The sequence below is a fragment of the Lepidochelys olivacea genome, assembly GCF_965140295.1.
Source record: "Lepidochelys olivacea isolate rLepOli2 genome assembly, chromosome: 3".
Taxonomy (NCBI): Eukaryota; Metazoa; Chordata; order Testudines; family Cheloniidae; genus Lepidochelys; species Lepidochelys olivacea.
In genome coordinates, this window is record NC_140413.1 from 210,195,898 (window position 1) to 210,212,258 (window position 16,361).

Below are 16,361 nucleotides of genomic sequence, written 5' to 3' on the forward strand. Positions count from 1 at the left end.
TTCGAAGCCTGAAGTCTCATAGCGAGTCCACAGCAGAGCCAGGAACAGACCCAGGAGTCCTGGCTTCCAGGGCCCTGCTCAGCCAGTCAGCCACGTCTCCCGTGATGTTCTGTTCTGAAATCAGTGGGGGCTTCCAGCGGGAGGCGGGCGAGCAGGCCGGCCTCCTGTCCCTGGCATACCTCATCAAAAGAGTGGAGACGACAATGCCAGTCGAGGCTGGGGAAGCGGGATACGTTCGCTCAGGAGCCCAGCTGGAGTGCGCAGGGACCGGGATAGGGAGAGGGGAAGGCAAGAGAAGGAGCAATGAACTCCAGGGACAAAAGGGAAGAGCAAAGGGACCATGAAGGAATGTGCGAGGAGAAGGAGGAAGCATGTGAGGAGGAGGAGGAGGAGGGACGATGAGGAAAGTCCGGCAGAGTACAAGGAGGTTTCTGGGAGCATGATCCAAGCTGGGCTGGTTCTCGGCAGTCACTGCAACCCATGTGCCCGGGCTCCCCGCCCCGTTGTGTGTTACTCCCTTGTGGGCATTTCCTGGGGGCAGTGACTGGCTGTCTCTGCTGCCTCCCGCCAGGCAGTGTGTGGCACTCGGATCTCCAGGGAGGGGGAATGCGAGAGGCAGGTTCCAAACCTCCCTGTATGTCCAGGAGCCAGGGAGGATCTGAGGCAGGTTAAAATCCCAGCGGACTGAGACCTGGAGTGGAGGCTGCAAGGACTGAGATGGGGCGAGCGAAGGCCAGGGGAGCTGGAAGAGAGAAGTACAATGAAGGACAAGAAAAGGGCAGGTGCCAGCTGTCCATTGTACTTATCCGCTCCCGGTTACCATGGTACTGAGCACCTCCCAATTGTACCGACGGGGAACTGAGGCGCTGGGAGGCTGGGAGTGACGGGCCCAAGGGCTCAGAGGATACTTGTGGTGAACAGGTCCTACCCGCTGGGCAGTCCATCCTCTCCATGGCCGAGCCCGTGAGAGAGCAGCCCAGGGACTGGGTGTGCCTGGGAACAGCAGCAGTGTGCCGACAGCCTGGCACTGAGGAGCAGCATGCCCAGGCCCTGCGTCAGAGCTGGTTGGGAAATGCAGGGATTTTTTTCCCTGTGAAAATTTTTGACAAAAACAAAAATAATTCATTTTTGCCAACATTTTGCTGCCTTTTTTTCCACAGCTTTTGGCAACGGAAAGATTAAATCTTTTCAGTTTTTGACAGCTGACGGATTCGAGGCAAGGCTGCCACCACTGCCTGCCTCAGGGACACTTCCATTACCCACATCTGCACAGCATCTGCATGCTCTGCCTGGTCTCCCCACGTTCACAAAGGGCTGTTGTTGGGTTCTGTCTGGTTTGGGACTTGCACTCCAGAACTTCGTTCCACGTCCTCTCGCCCCAGAGAAGTTTGGCTTCATTGTGGGTTGCCCTGATTTTCAACTGGCCCATTTTAGCAGTCGGAGAGCGAGCCCCAGGCCATGTCTGGCTGCCGACTGACCTGTTGTGCTCTATGTAACAGTGCTTTCTCCCTGTTCATGCTGTTTTCACTGGCCTTGGCATAGCTACTCAATGCCGTTTCCCTCCCATTCTGCTTTCAAGAGACCTCCTTTGAGATTCTTGCTGTTCAAGAAGGAGAGTCCTGCAGAGAGAGAATCCTTAGCGAAGAGGAAATTACTTACCCTGGATTTCTGCTTCTCTGGAGATAACAGGTGAAATCCTGGCCGCATTGAAATCAACCGCAAAATCCCCATTGCCTCGCCTGGGGACAGGGCTTCATCCATCATCTTGCAGGATTTTTGCCCACCCACCATCCTGCCTCTGCTCAGAATCTGAAGAGTTCCTTTTTGTGACTGTTTTTGCTTTGTGCCTGTCTCCAGGGTGTGCGCTAATCTTGTGTTGCTAATCTTGTGTTGATCGCCCTGAATTGGCTTTTGCCTGTGGGAGCTGCGCTTCCCCCGCAGTTGAAGGAGCTTACTGATGTCAGGGGCGTGTTCCTCAGTATCTGATCCTTAGTTTTTGCAATATTTGATATTTTTCTTAAAGCCCCAGCTCCTGGAGTCAGGTGATGATGTGAGGATCTAAGCTTTTATTTAAAAGAGGATGATCCTAACCAGTGGTTATGAAGAAAAGCCTGAACACGTGGCCCGGGGCACCTTAAAAGCTCAGATCCAGAAGACAAAGAAAAAAATACCCCAAAATGTGTTTTTGTTTGGCTTTAAACCCTGAGAGTTTTTAAAAAAGACCTCATGCTTTTGAGGGCCCAGTGAATGCATGGGGTTGACAACACTGACATGTGCTAAGGGGTTAATTAAGAACCAAGGGTATAGTAAATAATTTCCCCTTTTTTCTTCCATGCAACTCATGCAGGATGCTAGAAATGTACACCTCTGTGGTCTCACCTGTGTGGCTGAATGACACTGCACGGGGAAGCCCTCCAGTTTGCCATCCTCTGGGGACCCCTTGGGTAGGTCACATCTCAACACTCAGTGCTGGGTTAGGGAAATCCACGGTCAGAGGAGGGTTTGTTTTGGTTTTTTGGTTTTAATCGTCATTTAAATATTTCACAGGACCAGTTTTGTAATCAAATGGCAGCAGGCAACAGTGGCGTTCTTCCAGAGAGCTCACACTCCCCTGTTGCTCACGTGATTTTTCCTTTGGAAAATGCCACTGATATTAAAAACAGACACCAGAGCAGGGGCGGGAGCAGCTGCAATGATTCTCGATGGACTGCACAGTTCTAGACTGCCCTGTTTAGTTGCTTGCCCATGTCCTGTACGTAATGCATTTGCCATAGTAGAAGATAGGAGAAGGGTTACATCAGCTGACAGAGTTTACACTGAACAAAGGTCTGTTTAATCTGCAGCATGGGAGATTTAAGTTAGCTGTTAGGAGAAACTTCCTAACTCTCGGGGCAGTTAAGCTCTGGAACAGGCTACTGACGGAGGCTGTGGCATCTCCATTACTGGAAGGTTTTAAGAACTGGCTGGACAAACCCGGGGCAGGGCTGGTCTGGGTTTCCTTGGTCCTGCCGCAGCGCTGGAGACGAGATGACTCTGCAGGTCTTCCTGTGATCTGAAGATGTTGCCCAGTGTCTTCTCAGGAAGGGCCGTTACCCATGTTGAACACTACCTGCCTTGCACCACAACTAGTCCCACTGAACTTCGCTCCCCAGCTGGAGTCTGGATGGGCAGAATCCGGCCCTAAATGTCTATTTTGCTCTGCAGCATGTGACCTGGACGATAGGTGCTGTCATTGCTAACCATGCCGCCCTGTTGCCATTCAGAGTCATGGAGTGAGCCCGGCCTTTACCTGTCAAAAGCCGAAGATCTCAACGGTCAGGTCAACACCGTGTTGCCAACTCTTGTGATGTTGCATGAGAGTCACAATGTTTGGTGTGTTTTTTCAAGCCCCAGCTCCTGAAATCAGAGGATTGCATCCGAATCTCAGCTTTCATGGTCTTTAAAAAAGCTTCCAGCCCTTATGGTTGGGGAGAAAAGCTGGAAAACATGACCCCCTAGAGACTTAAAAATCAGAAGGCAAATACATAGAAGCCCGAATGTTTTCTATTTTAAATCTGCTCCTCATTTTAAAGCTAATCTCATTATCTGTAGGGCCTGACTCCTGGAAATGCTAGGAGGGTGATACTGCCCGTATGAATTGGACATGTGGGAGATGCTGGCTGACGGCAGCAGAGAGAGGTCCGGTATAATTAATTCCCCCGTTAGTTATTCAGTTGTTTCGCTGCGCCATTACAGTTGCGCCCAGAAGCCCTGATCAAGATTGGGGCCCCATTGTGTTGGATACAAAGGTGCTGACTTTCCAATGTGCCGGGGGGTGCTCAACCCCCGCTCTGCCCCAGGCCCCACCTCTTCCTGCCCAACTCGCCTCTTCCTGCCCCGTTCCACCACCTCCCCCAAGCGCATCTCGCCCTTGCTCCTCCCCATCCCCCCAGGGCCTCCTGCATGCCACGGAACAGCTGATCGTGGCGGGCGGGAGGTGCTGGGAGGAAGGGAGAGGCGCTGACCGGGGGGGCCGCCAGTGGGTGGGAGGTGCTGGGGGGAGGGGAAGAGCTGACCCACAGAGTCGGTGCCTATGGTTGGATACGCCACAGACACAAGGGGAGACACGTTTCTTGGCCCAGTCTGGCCACGTTTCTCCGTTGCATCGTGAGCCTCCCAACGGTGGGTGTTTTTCTTGGGTCCGCAGCCTCTGGACTCATGTGAATACATGAGAATCTCAGCTTTCCTTTAAAAAAATAAAGGCCTTTCTGGCCCTCCTGGGTTCAGAGAGAGGCTGGAAAACGTGCACCCGAAAGATTCAGAACCAGCTGTCAAAGAAATGGTTCTTTTTAAAATCTCATGATTTTTAAGCCAGTCTCGTGATTTCCGAAGCCTGACCCATGCTGACTGAGAGTTCGGGGATGGCACGCTGCTGCTCCAAACAGCTTGTACCAGACTTCCCTGCGCCTCCAGGGCAGAGATGCCTTATGAGACAAGGCAGCCTTCCGGATAGTAATTTGATCGATACTGATATTTTCCCTGAGTTCCTCTTTCACTAGTTGCACTTGGTGATTGAGAATTCGACAACCAACAGCTTATTCATTCTCAGGCCAAAACGTACAAAAGTGGCCTCAATTTTCAGGGCCCCAACTTGAGAGAGAAAGCACCGAAAATCGGTGAGCGCTTTGCGGAGACCTGAACGAGGGGACCCTCTCAGCAGCATGTCGGCAGGGCCTGTTCTTTGGGGAGCAGCTCTCTGGACAGCCCCAGGCTCAGCCAGATGCCCGGCCGCACTTTTATAGGAAGCTGTGCAGTCTAGGCCCCACTCTCCCCGTTTCTCAATGTCACGGGCTCCCCCCTCCCCGTCTGATGTTGTTCCAGAAACCTCTGCGGGCCAGCAGCCGGCTGGCCTGACCTCACCAAGACCTGAAATGATTACAAAGCCACAGAGAGAGACAGCCCGGGCTCCATTGTGAAACATGACTCCTCTCTTGGTGTGAAATTCTCTTTGCTAAGGATTTGACACCCCGAGCCTTTCCGGTCACGGTGGAGGGAGGCGCTCCCAGAACAGTTCTGTGGCCCTCCAAGCAGCTCAGGGGGGAGGAGACAACTTGGTTTGCTTATTTTTTTCATTGATCCAAGGCCAGAACGGCCCATTGTGATCATCTAGTCCGGCCTCTTGCATAGCCTAGGCCAGAGACCTGCCCCGCAATAATTCCTAGAGCAGAGCTTTTAGAAAACCAGCTGATCCAGATTGAAAAATCTCAGTGATTGGCTCAGGCTCAAGCCCCGATTCTGTCTACACACACATCTATCTGACTTGGGTCAGTAAGCCCTCTGGACCCGGGCCATAGGACATGGCAAAGGGAGCAGGTCTGTGCCTGAGTCCCAATGGGACTTGGATCCAAAGGATACCATTTTTCAGTGTGGACGCAGCTCAGGCCTGGCTTCCCCAGATTCGTGTCCTGAGAGCTCACCACAATCCCATGGACAAGTGTTCCTATCCTTTCTATCCCAAGATTAGCCCACTGACCCCCAGAAATGGAAGCAACCTCCTGGTTAAAATACAGCTGCTTGGCGTCTAACCCTTCCACTGTGTTCTGACCGCTGAGCGGCAAACGGAGTGAACCATCGCCTGCGTTAGTTAGGACCAGCAACAAGAAGAAGCCCTTCACCGAGTGCAGTGCCCTCTGGTCCTGGGACCACAGCCAGATTCTGGTAAATGTGTGGTGTGAGGCGGGCAAGACGCTCGGCTTCAGGCCTCCATGTTTGTTGTTGTTAATATACGACTGGGAGGAATTTCTGATTTATGACCCAAAGCAATTTTATTACAAGCCGCGGGTAGCAGCGGGTATCTGCTGATTGTGGGATGCAGGCCAATGCCTTGGCCACCACCATTGCCACATGGAATTCCACATGGAGACTGGGAAGCTCAAGCAACAGGTAAATGAGCATTTAACATTCATATTTTCCTAGTTACTTACACACTCTTACAAAGATGTGCGTGGGGGGGGGCGCGTTAAAAGTAAGAACCATATGTTACCTTCTCTTTTCACATGCCGCAGCATTGGGAGACAAAATCAAAATCCATGCCTTGGGAGACCAAATCAATATCCAGAATATGGCCAGGGGGTTATATGTAGCCCAGAAATGTGCTGGGGGCAAAGCGGGCTGGCTGTGCAGTTCTTTGAGAGGCCGTATTGCCGTGTGCGTTTGCATGTAGCCCTTGGGTAGATGTAGTCAAAGCAGGTTGTATCGTAAACTGTAGGGAGACCATAATCTGTGTGGATGCTCATGCACCATCCTGCTGGTCCACCATGCATCCTGACCCACTCCCAGGTGCTGCTATCTGCAAACTTTCCCCACAGTAGGAACTCCAGAGAGGTAGTCACGTCTCTGGGAAGGGTCTGTTTTCTGAGCCCTCTGTACGGGACACCAGCCCACTCCACTCGCAGATGTGTTTGTCAGCTTGGAAACCTCTGTGGCGTACACGCCCAGCCTGCCAACAGTAGCTTGGACTAGAATGTCCGTTCGCCGTTCAGCAATCTCCGGGATTGTTGTCTCCTCCAGAACATGCACTGCCGGGAGGGACCGATAAACCTTAGGCAGCAAAGCACGGCACGCCCCCTCCCCACACGTACACACACTTAAATGGTCTTCCATTCGTAAGCAGATAGCATTTGTAAATTGCAGCTTCCCCTTGGGAGTGCACCCTTTTCACTCTGCATCAGTCAGTTGTGTCCACAGAGCTGCTGGGAACTGAAGCGTTCCTCTCCCTGAAGACTCTACTGGAGCTGAGCTGAACAAAGTATAATTTTTTGGCCTTGAGATTCCACAGGCACTTTTCTCTGACCATGCACTTTGTGAAGTACTAAGACAATAATGCACCGGTTCATGTCTGCTTTCAGGCCCTTCCACACTCCAGCAGGAGCCTGGGATTTCGGACCGTCATGGACTGGTCAAAGAGGAAGCATTTCTGTGAGGAACTGAGGGTGGACATCCTGGAGACGGCCAACCAGCAGAGTAAAGGGTCTCAGCCCGTGGAGAGGTGGCAGGGCTGCAGCGTGGGAGGAGAGACTTTGCAGCACGGTTTCTGGAGCAGGACGGTCACTTCAGGGACAAAGAGAGCATGCAGCAAAAAGACCTGTTTGAGTGGCTGCTTGCACTAATGGCCACAGGGCTTCTGCCCCACGCCCTGAGTGCCCTCCATGGTGCCATGTCTTGCGGGCCAGGAATGCATTGGACAATATCATGGTTGGGGGCCCATGCAGCTTGGACAGGGCAAATGTGCTCCCGGCAGTCCTCCACGTGCCTTCAGCAGCTCCACGTAGGTGGTAGAAAGGAGGAGAAAGGGAGCTCGGGGACATGCAAAGGTAGGCAATTTATCTGTTTGCACTGTTTATCGTTTGTGTAATGCAATTTCTGTCATTACTGGTTTGGGTGTTGGCTGATTACTGGTGTTTTGGTGTTGGGGTGGCAGCTGGCCTGCCTGACAGTGCTTCATATTGGGTGACATTACCATGGACTGTAGCTGCTAGGCAACATGGCCACTGACTCTCGCCATTGGGCGACATAGCCTGGAGTATCATCAGTAGGCAGTACTGCCGGCCTTAGACTCAAAAACTTTTTCGCCAGGAGGGTGGTGAAGCACTAGAATGCGTTACCTAGGGAGGTGGTGGAATCTTCTTCCTTAGAAGATTTTAAGGTCAGGCTTGACAAAGCCCTGGCTGGGATGATTTAGTTGGGGATTGGTCCTGCTTTGAGCAGGGGGTTGGACTAGATGACCTCCTGAGGTCCCTTCCAACCCTGATATTCTATGATTCTACGAAAACACCCTTTGACAGACCGGATCCAGAAATTCTAAACTAGGGTCACTTTTCAGTGTGGATGCACAAGCCTGGGTTTACAAACGTTACGCTGGCGGGCTCAAGTCCCACTGACACTGGGATTACATTGTGGGGCAGACATTCCCAAAGGCTCTGATCCTGCACATGCCTGCTTAATTTGACTCACATGATCCATCTCATTTAGGCCAAGGGAAGTCCATGCAGCCTTACAGTGAAGTCTCTGAGCAAGTGGCTTCAGGATCAGGGCATGAGACAGGCAGGGCTCCCACATTTCACAGCCAAGCCATCGGGGGAGAGATTTTTTTAAGATCAGGTACATGTTACTGTGAGACAACATAGTAGCTAATAAAGTACAAATATATGACAGACCATCTCTGTGTAGTTTAACTTGGCTCTGGGCGTGGATACAGACCCAGTCACGTGCTCTGTAATACGCCGAATGACTGCCCCAGATGGCGAGCAAAGCGGGGCTGGAATCGGGGCTCAGAACAGGACGGTGTTCTACCAGGGCAAAAGGACAGAACTGGGCCATGGGTTTGTCCCATTTCGGAGGGAGTCATTCTTTACAGAAGCCTCGGTTCAACCCCAACCAGCTGAGCGGTTTGCTGCGCCTCTAAACGCGTGCGCACGCATTTTTATAATCGCAGCTGGCCTGGTTACGGACGTGATGATGATGCAGCTGCTTCAGGCTTCTCGGGGGAGGAATGCTGCCAGAGCTGGGAGGTGCTGATTCAGCAAAGCCCAAGGAGGGCAAGTGAAATTCTATCACCCTGTTTTCTCCACCAAAATGCAGCTGCTCAGAAGAGCAAACCATTTATCAGCCCGTCCACATCTGGAAACTCCATGGCAGCACGTGGAGGGGTTTTTCCTCTTCAGGGTGAACAGAGTCTAATCCCACTCTCAGATGTTCAATGGAAACTGTTTTGATTACTGATAGGGCTGGTATAATTTGCCCGTAGATTATTTATTTTATTTTTTTCTTCTTATTTTTTCCAATACATCAACTGCTACCTCACCCCTCAGCTGGGAACCCTAAGTGACTCTGGAAAAGCATGAACTGTGAGAAGACATAACAGTCAAATTATGAAAGCCACATACACTTAGATTCACCTGTTGTTGATGTCCTGAGTCATAATCCCTAGCAATTGCCTCACATACAGCATTCCTCACAGAAATTAACGAGCGGGTTGGGGGCAGTGGCGCTGTGGAGGAAGAAAGTTGGCCTGGCGGTGGCAACTCTTTCTAGTTGCTATCTGCTGGGTAGGAGTCAAGTGAGCAGAACTGTCAAGTCACTGCAGAATTGATGAGGTCACGCTGGTAGTTTCAGGTCTGGGCTGTAATGTGTGCTTGGTTTGTTTTGTGGGTTTTGCCAAGGGAAGTAAGATATTTGTCTTTTCATTTTTATATATACCAAGAATAATGGGTTTCGCCTGATCTGGTTAACACTTTCAGTTCACTCTGTTAATTACAATACTAATTCCAAGCCATTCAGAGCCCTGCAATTCTCAGTGCCTTTGTGGTCCTAAAATGACTCCTCAATGTCTCTGACTCACCAGACCCTAGACACTCCATTCGGGTATTGTGGAGGTGCGCAGCTACTGTTCTCTGCCCTGCATTCTTCCAGTCCCTTTAAACAGCACAGTGGCAGGGCGGCTCCTAACTTTGGAGCTTGGTTCATTTTTCTATTGATGCTAAATATGGCTGTAAGGAAACTCCCTTACTTTTCTTCTTGTGCCATCACGGTTGGGTCTGGGTGAAATTGGTAAGAAAATGTTCACATATTCATTTGAAATTATGCACCAGTTCACTTCATACATCAGTCTATTTCTAGCTTAACCTTTCTCATGTGTGCCATTTCCTGTAGGAGCATGGGGGTCGCCATGGGTTTGGCAACATAGCCTTGTTGAGAGAAGACAGGTGAGCGTGGAGACCTACAAAACAGTTCTGGGCATTTATAATATTGTATATAAACAGACACTCACCAGGTCAGAAGCAGCCGGAGGTGTCTGGAGTCTTGTTCTGCCTGTAGAAGTGGGCCAGGGACACCAGTGTTCTTGTGGGGTTAATTTAAATTCCTACTGTTTGTGATGTTGAGTGTGATGTTACTTCCCCTTCCAGCCAGTAACCAGCTATGACTAATGTGTGTGTTTGCTGAACGACAGTATCTTGTTATTTGCAGCTTTTTCCAGCATTGAGGCGTCATGGGCTGCACGTCGCTAGCCGCGTGAATGTATTGATTTCTGTTACACAGATCCCTCTGTCTTGTTTCTTACCCAAGCTGTGTACATTTTCTTATGGCATTCTGCAGAGGGAGGAGTTCAGGTTGTCTGTCTGGGACTTCAGCGCCCATGCTGGAGTAGAGCTGATTTGCTAGAGGAATGGAGGGGAACTGTTTGTAGGTTTCTGGGGTGGTGGACGTGTGAGAAGATCATGTGTGAGTAGTTAGGTGACTTCACACAAAGTTTTGAGTTTGGCAGCATCGTCTGACAGTAACTGGTTTTCACAAAGAAGTGGGGATTTTAGTGTTTGAGTTTCCTCTTTTTTTAGTGTATGAAGAAAACACAGACTGGAATGTTTGAGGAAGGCACATTTCAAATGAATGTGTTGTATCATAAGATTAGCTGATGTGTCACAGTGAGAGGTCATCCCATTTACCTCAGAGAGACTGTCCCTCATGAGCCATTTCCTGTGGAAATGAGATGGCTGCTAACAAAGATGTCCACTGTCTCCTAATGTTTCCAAAGGAATTGAAGCCACAGGCTGCCCTCACTTAAGATGGCTGCCCTTTTGTTACAGCTTTTGCAAGTGGAAGTAAGATGGCCCATAAATGATGGCGGTCTTCCATTTTTTGCAGTGGAAATTGGGCCAGGCTGTCTTCAGGAACAGTGGCCCATTCCCTGTGCTCTAAAGCTAGGGAACTGGGCAGTAAACTCTGAGGAGACAGGAGAAAACCCAGGGGGGCAGGGTGGGAAATATTAGCAAAGTACTTCTTTCCATAACTGCCCGGTGTCCCAGCAATACCCCACACCTGGCAAGGGCTATGCCCAGGTTTGTGGGGCTGCTGGTCCCTTCCAGTAAGGGTGCATATGTTTCCAAGGAGTGGGCAAGTTCTTTTACACATTGAAAATGTTACACCTCGAAAATAGCCCATTTATCTGGTCATTTGAACCCAGCCTCACTCCCTAATTTTCAACAGGTAGAGGCCAAACACAGAGGCAAAGTAAATAGTCTTGGAACTGGAGAGCATTTTGTACCGGTTCGCACAGAAAACATTTTAAATGCAGATGCAAGGCTGCTTTTCTTTACAGCGTCTCGGGCGTTTGGTCCTGCCCATGGAAATAACAACATGGCTAAACTGAGTCTGTGTCCGAGAGAGAGAGAGATTTGAGCCCCACGCACATTGTACAATGCTCCTTCGTTCAGTGCCCACTGAAGTCAATAGGAAGACACTCTGGGGTGCTTTGGATTGAACTCTAGCGATGGGATTTCCGGACATGCTACGCACTGACTGTTTGTGCTCCCCACAAAATCGATTGTAAAACTGCCATTGATTTCAGTGGGGGCAGAGTCAAGGCAAAGCTGGGAGCCTCAGCCAGTCCAATCCCGATAGGTCCCATCACGCCAGTGTTGAGAAACTAGCTTGTCTCAGGGATACAGCATCCTATACAGTCATTCTTGCCAGCAGATCAGGTGAATGTTAGTCATATTAACAAGCTTGAATTATTAAATCATCAACATCCTTGTTACTAAATTGAGGGTGGTTCCGGTATGTACCACAGAACCATTGTATAAAACTTTACTGGAAGAGTATTGTTTTGGAGTAACATTTTTAAAAGCACCTAAGTTCTATTTTCTAAAGTGGCTTAGGCACTTAGGGGCAGATTTTCAAAGGTATTTAGGCACCTCGTGGAGTTTTCAAAAGACCCGAAGCAGGAGAGGCACCTGGGTCCCACTGAATTAAACACCCGCCCTGCTTAGGTGCTTCTGTTGCTCCCACTAGGTGTCTATCCACAGTTTTAGGGGCCTAAATACTACTGAGAACCTGCCCTTGGGAGGCTAAATCACTGTAATGATACTGAGGCTCCCAAGACACTCTGGTGCTTTTGAAGATGTTACCTGATCTATACCAGTATTTTAATACCATGAAAATAAGGAACAGAGTTATTGAAAAAGTGGCGTGGACTTTACAAGATAGTTCTATAGGCCAGGGCACCGTACCGATTCTTGGACAGAACGGTGCGCTTGACAGAAGGGCTGGAGGTAACATGCGGCAGAGGGGCAGCAGCTCAGAAAGGGAAAGACGTGATTTACCCTCAAAACTGTGCAAACAGAGAAAGGGGAAATTCCAGACGGGAAGTAGCATTTTTTCCTCAAAAGAAGAGGGAAGGTCCCCTCATGGAATAGTGAGTGGTTGAAAGACAGGAAACAAAGGGCAGGAATAAATGGTCAGTTTTCAGACTGGAGAGAGGTGAATACTGGTGTCCCCCAGGGCTCTGTACTGGGACCAGTCCTATTCAACATATTCATAAATGATCTGGGGAAAGGGGTAAACAGTGAGGTGGCAAAATGTGCAGATGATATAAAATTATTCCAGATAGTTAAGTCCAAAGCTGACTGCGCAGAGTTACAAAAGGATCTCACTAACCTGGGTGGTTGACTTGCAGCTGTCATTTTGTTGCCCAGTGTTGATAGATGCAAAATAATGCACATTGGAAAATGTAATCCCAACTATACAAACAAAATGATGGGTCTAAATTAGCTGTTACTGCTCAAGAAAGAGATCTTGGAGTCATTGTGGGCAGTTCTCTGAAAACATCTGGTCAGTGTGCAGCAGCAGTCAAAAAAGCAAACAATGTTAGGAACCATTAGGACAGGGACAGATAAAACAGAAAATATCCTAATACCACTGTATAAATCCATGGTATGCTCACCCCTTGAATACTGTGTGCAGATCTGCTCACCCCATCTCAGTAAATATATATTAGAACTGGAAAAGGTAAAGAGAAGGGCAACGAAAATGATTAGGGGATGGAACAGCTTCCGTATGAGGACAGATTATGATAATGGGGACTGTTCAGCTTGGAGAAGAGACGACTACGGGGGGATATGATCGAGGTCTATAAACTCACGACTGGGGTGGAGAAAGCGAATAGGGAAGTGTTATTTACCCCTTCACATAACACAAGAACCAGGGATCACCCAATGGAATTAACAGGCAGCAGGTTTAAAACAAATATAAAGAAGTATTTCTTCACACAACGCACAGCCAACCTGGGCGCTCATTGTCAGGGCCAAAACTGTAACTGGGTTCAAAAAAGAACTAGGTAAGTTCATGGAGGATAAATCCAACAATGGCTATTCGCCAAGATGGCCAGGGATTCAACCCCATGCTCCGGGTGTCCTAAGTCTCTAACTGACAGATGCTGGGACTGGACAACAGGGGATGGATCACTCGATAATTGCCTTGTTCTGTTCATTCCCTCTGGGGCACCTGGCACTGGCCACTGTCGGAAGACAGGACACTGGGCTAGACACTGACCCAGTATGGCTGTTCTTATGTTCATAAATGGCTGTCTTCTTTATACTGTGTTGATGGTCTGTGTAAGCAAACAGAATCTCTGCTCATTGAGGCAGGCAAAGGAAAGTCCCTGAGGTCAGAGAAGCATCGGCACTTATATTGGCAACCAAATGTAAAGGGAGGCTCAGGTCAGACGCATCGGAAGCCTCACTTGCAGAGGAGGTCCAAGTCCCTCCCACGGTGGAGCAGAATCTTTTTGATCTGTGGCTGGAGTTTCCCTTGAGAGAAGACTCCAATGAATGACAGTTACAGAAACTCTTGGGTAGGCAGAAGGGCTGTGAAGGATTCAAAGGCAAGGAGGAGCTGGGGGTGGGAGCACAGACTGCAGGTGCTCAGAGCCGGGAACAAGGCAGGTATTTTTGGTGGCAGCATTTTGAACTGATGGAAAGGGGCGAGGTTCGTGCCAGGCAGCTGCAGTAGCTGGGAGAATGGAGAGGGATTTGGGCCGAGGGGGACAGCAACTCTTAGGAGACGGGGGAGGCTCCAACATTGACCCGGGCTCTGGCGAGAGTGGGGGACAAGGCAATGAAGAAATGCGGGCTGGAGACCGCGAGCGTAGCACGTGGGAAGCCAGCAGCAGGCAGGTTTCAGCACACTGGGCTGCAGCTAGGGTGGCCCTCCCGGGCTGAGGCATTGGAGGAGCAGTGGGCAGACTTGGCAACGCTCACCGGGACAGAGAGGCAAAGGGTGGTGCGGTCGGGCAGCGTGACTGTCATACAGGTTCGAGAGGAGCCCATGCCACTGGAGGGGCCGGCTGGAAGAGGGGGCCCACAGCAGCAGGCTGGAGAGGAGCCTGGTGGGAACGGCTGGGGGCCGTGGGATCTCTGAGCAGGGAGCCATCAGACAGCGGCGAGAAGGAGAAGGCGAGGAGTGTAGGGAAGGCAGCGGGACTTCGCCAGCGTTGTAACTCCTCTGTCCTGGTCCCGGGTGGTCGTACCCATGTGCTGAATGCCGCCGCATGGTCCAGATTACGCCATGCAGCCCCAGCAGCATCAGGACGCGCCGATCAGCGTTGTCCCTAAGCAGGGAGAAGGGGTCAGGAAGGGGAGTGCAAGCACACACTGACACCGGTGCTTGCTTTGAGGTCTCCTGGAGCTGAGCCCTCTGGGGTGGGGTGAGAGACCCCCAGAGCCGGGTGTGACGACGCCCCCAGGGGCTGCTCCCTCTCAGCACCACAGCACACGCCTGGGCGGCTTCTGCAACGGGGTGACCTGCCTTGAAAAGGGAAGCGTCCGTTCCATGCTCACCTCCGTGGTGACTAAAGGAACTACAATGGTGACTGTGCTGTACAGACCCCGGCCAGCGACGGAACGGTGCCCACGCCCCGGGCATGGCTACTTAGAACAGCAAAGTTCCTCAAAGGAGTGCCCCGCGTCCAGATCGCTGGGCATTTCTCTCTGCACCGCAGGGCTGGCCCACTCCTCGGCTTTCCGCCAGCGTGCCCACGGCAGGCAGGTTAGCGCTCGGCACTCCGGTGAGAGCGGCGCAGCCTGTGGCCGGGAACGCTCACGTTCGCGCGGATGTTGGGGTGGTCAGGAGGGGCAGCGGCTCAGGATGGTTTTGAACAGGGCAATAACAAAACAAACTGGAAGGTTAAAGTCTTCCCCAGGCTGCCACTTCGGAAGCCTTCCACCCGGTTGTGTAACATGGGCCCTTAATTTTTACGGACTCCCAACTTCAGAATCCGCGGCCTGCAGCTGGAGCGTTGGCTGACTTGCCCTGCAAGTGCACTTGGGAGCCTGGGGTACGGACAAGGTAATTGTGTGTTATGAATACGAGGAACCGCTGGATTTTATTTCACAATTATAAGAAAGGAGCCTACGGCTGCTGGATTTGAGTTGGCTGTTGGATTCTCCCTGATAGGAGGGGCAGTTTTTGTGTTAGAAAGCTCCAGGAAGTGCTGGAAAACATCTTGTCAATTAGCTCCATTTAATAGACACATTTTAACAGTCAAGGAACTTCAAAGCAGCTCTGACCAGAACTAAACCAATGACACATGCCTGAAGCAGCTTGTAACCGGAGCTTAAATCTCAAGCCGAATGGGATAAAATGGCTTTTTCCCCCCTTGTGAGTTAAATTCTACTGTGGGTACAACAGTACAATTTTGTAGCAGTTCTGAGATGAGCCATTCCCACAAGGTGGGGGAAAAAATCACAGAATCATTTTTTGGGGCAGCCTGGGGACAGTGGAGAGAGGAAGAGGGTCCCGAGGTTCAGGCACTGGCCTGAGCCAGGTCTACACTCACAACCTTAGGTTGACCTAGCTACATCACTCAGGGGTGTGAAAAATCCACCCCCCCATGTGGCAGAGGTAAGCCGGCCTCACCCCCACTGTAGACAGCGCTAGGTGGATGGAAGAATTCTTCCATTCACTAATGACAGGTTGCAGAGTAGCAGCCGTGCTAGTCTGCATCCGAGGAAGGGAGCTGTAGCTCAGGAAAGCTTACGCTCTAATACATTTGTTAGTCTCCAAGGTGCCACAAGTCCTCCTGTTCTTTTTCCATTTACCTAGTTACGGCTCTCAGGAGGTGGATTCCCTGTGGTGACAAGAGCACCCCTCCCATCGCTGTAGCAAGCAGCTACCCCGAAGCACGACAGCAGCACAACTAGATTGAAGTGTAGATGTCACCTGGGTTCAATTCCTGCTCTGCCACAGACTTTCCGTGTGACCCTGGGCAAGTTCCTTAGTTTCTTGGTGCCTCTGCTCCCCATGTGTGACGTGAGGATACCAGCCCTGCCCTGCCTCACAGGGGTGTCGTGAGGATAAATATATTTCAGACCGTGAGGTGTTCAAATTCTGCAGTGACGGGGCCCACTAACTCGGACAGGTAGCTAGATAAGCACTGTGCTGCTATCCTAGAACGTTAATTCAGTCCAATGTATTTTCTCTCTCTGTGGTACGTCGAGGGAACCAGTTGCTGTAGTCGCTAGGTTCTGAGCATGGGGAAATAAGGGGAT

The 16,361-nt window shown here is 50.7% G+C and overlaps 1 long non-coding RNA gene across 5 annotated transcripts in view; it reads left to right on the top strand.

Moving 5' to 3' along the window:
• LOC311517591 overlaps positions 1-8,152 on the top strand; it is a 146,907-nt gene extending 138,755 nt beyond the window's left edge. For all 5 annotated transcript variants that reach the window (XR_014710736.1, XR_014710737.1, XR_014710738.1 and 2 more), the window contains one exon: positions 6,888-8,152. This is a non-coding gene — a long non-coding RNA (uncharacterized lncRNA). The remainder of the gene's footprint in view (positions 1-6,887) is intronic.
• Positions 8,153-16,361: the final 8,209 nt, after the last annotated feature.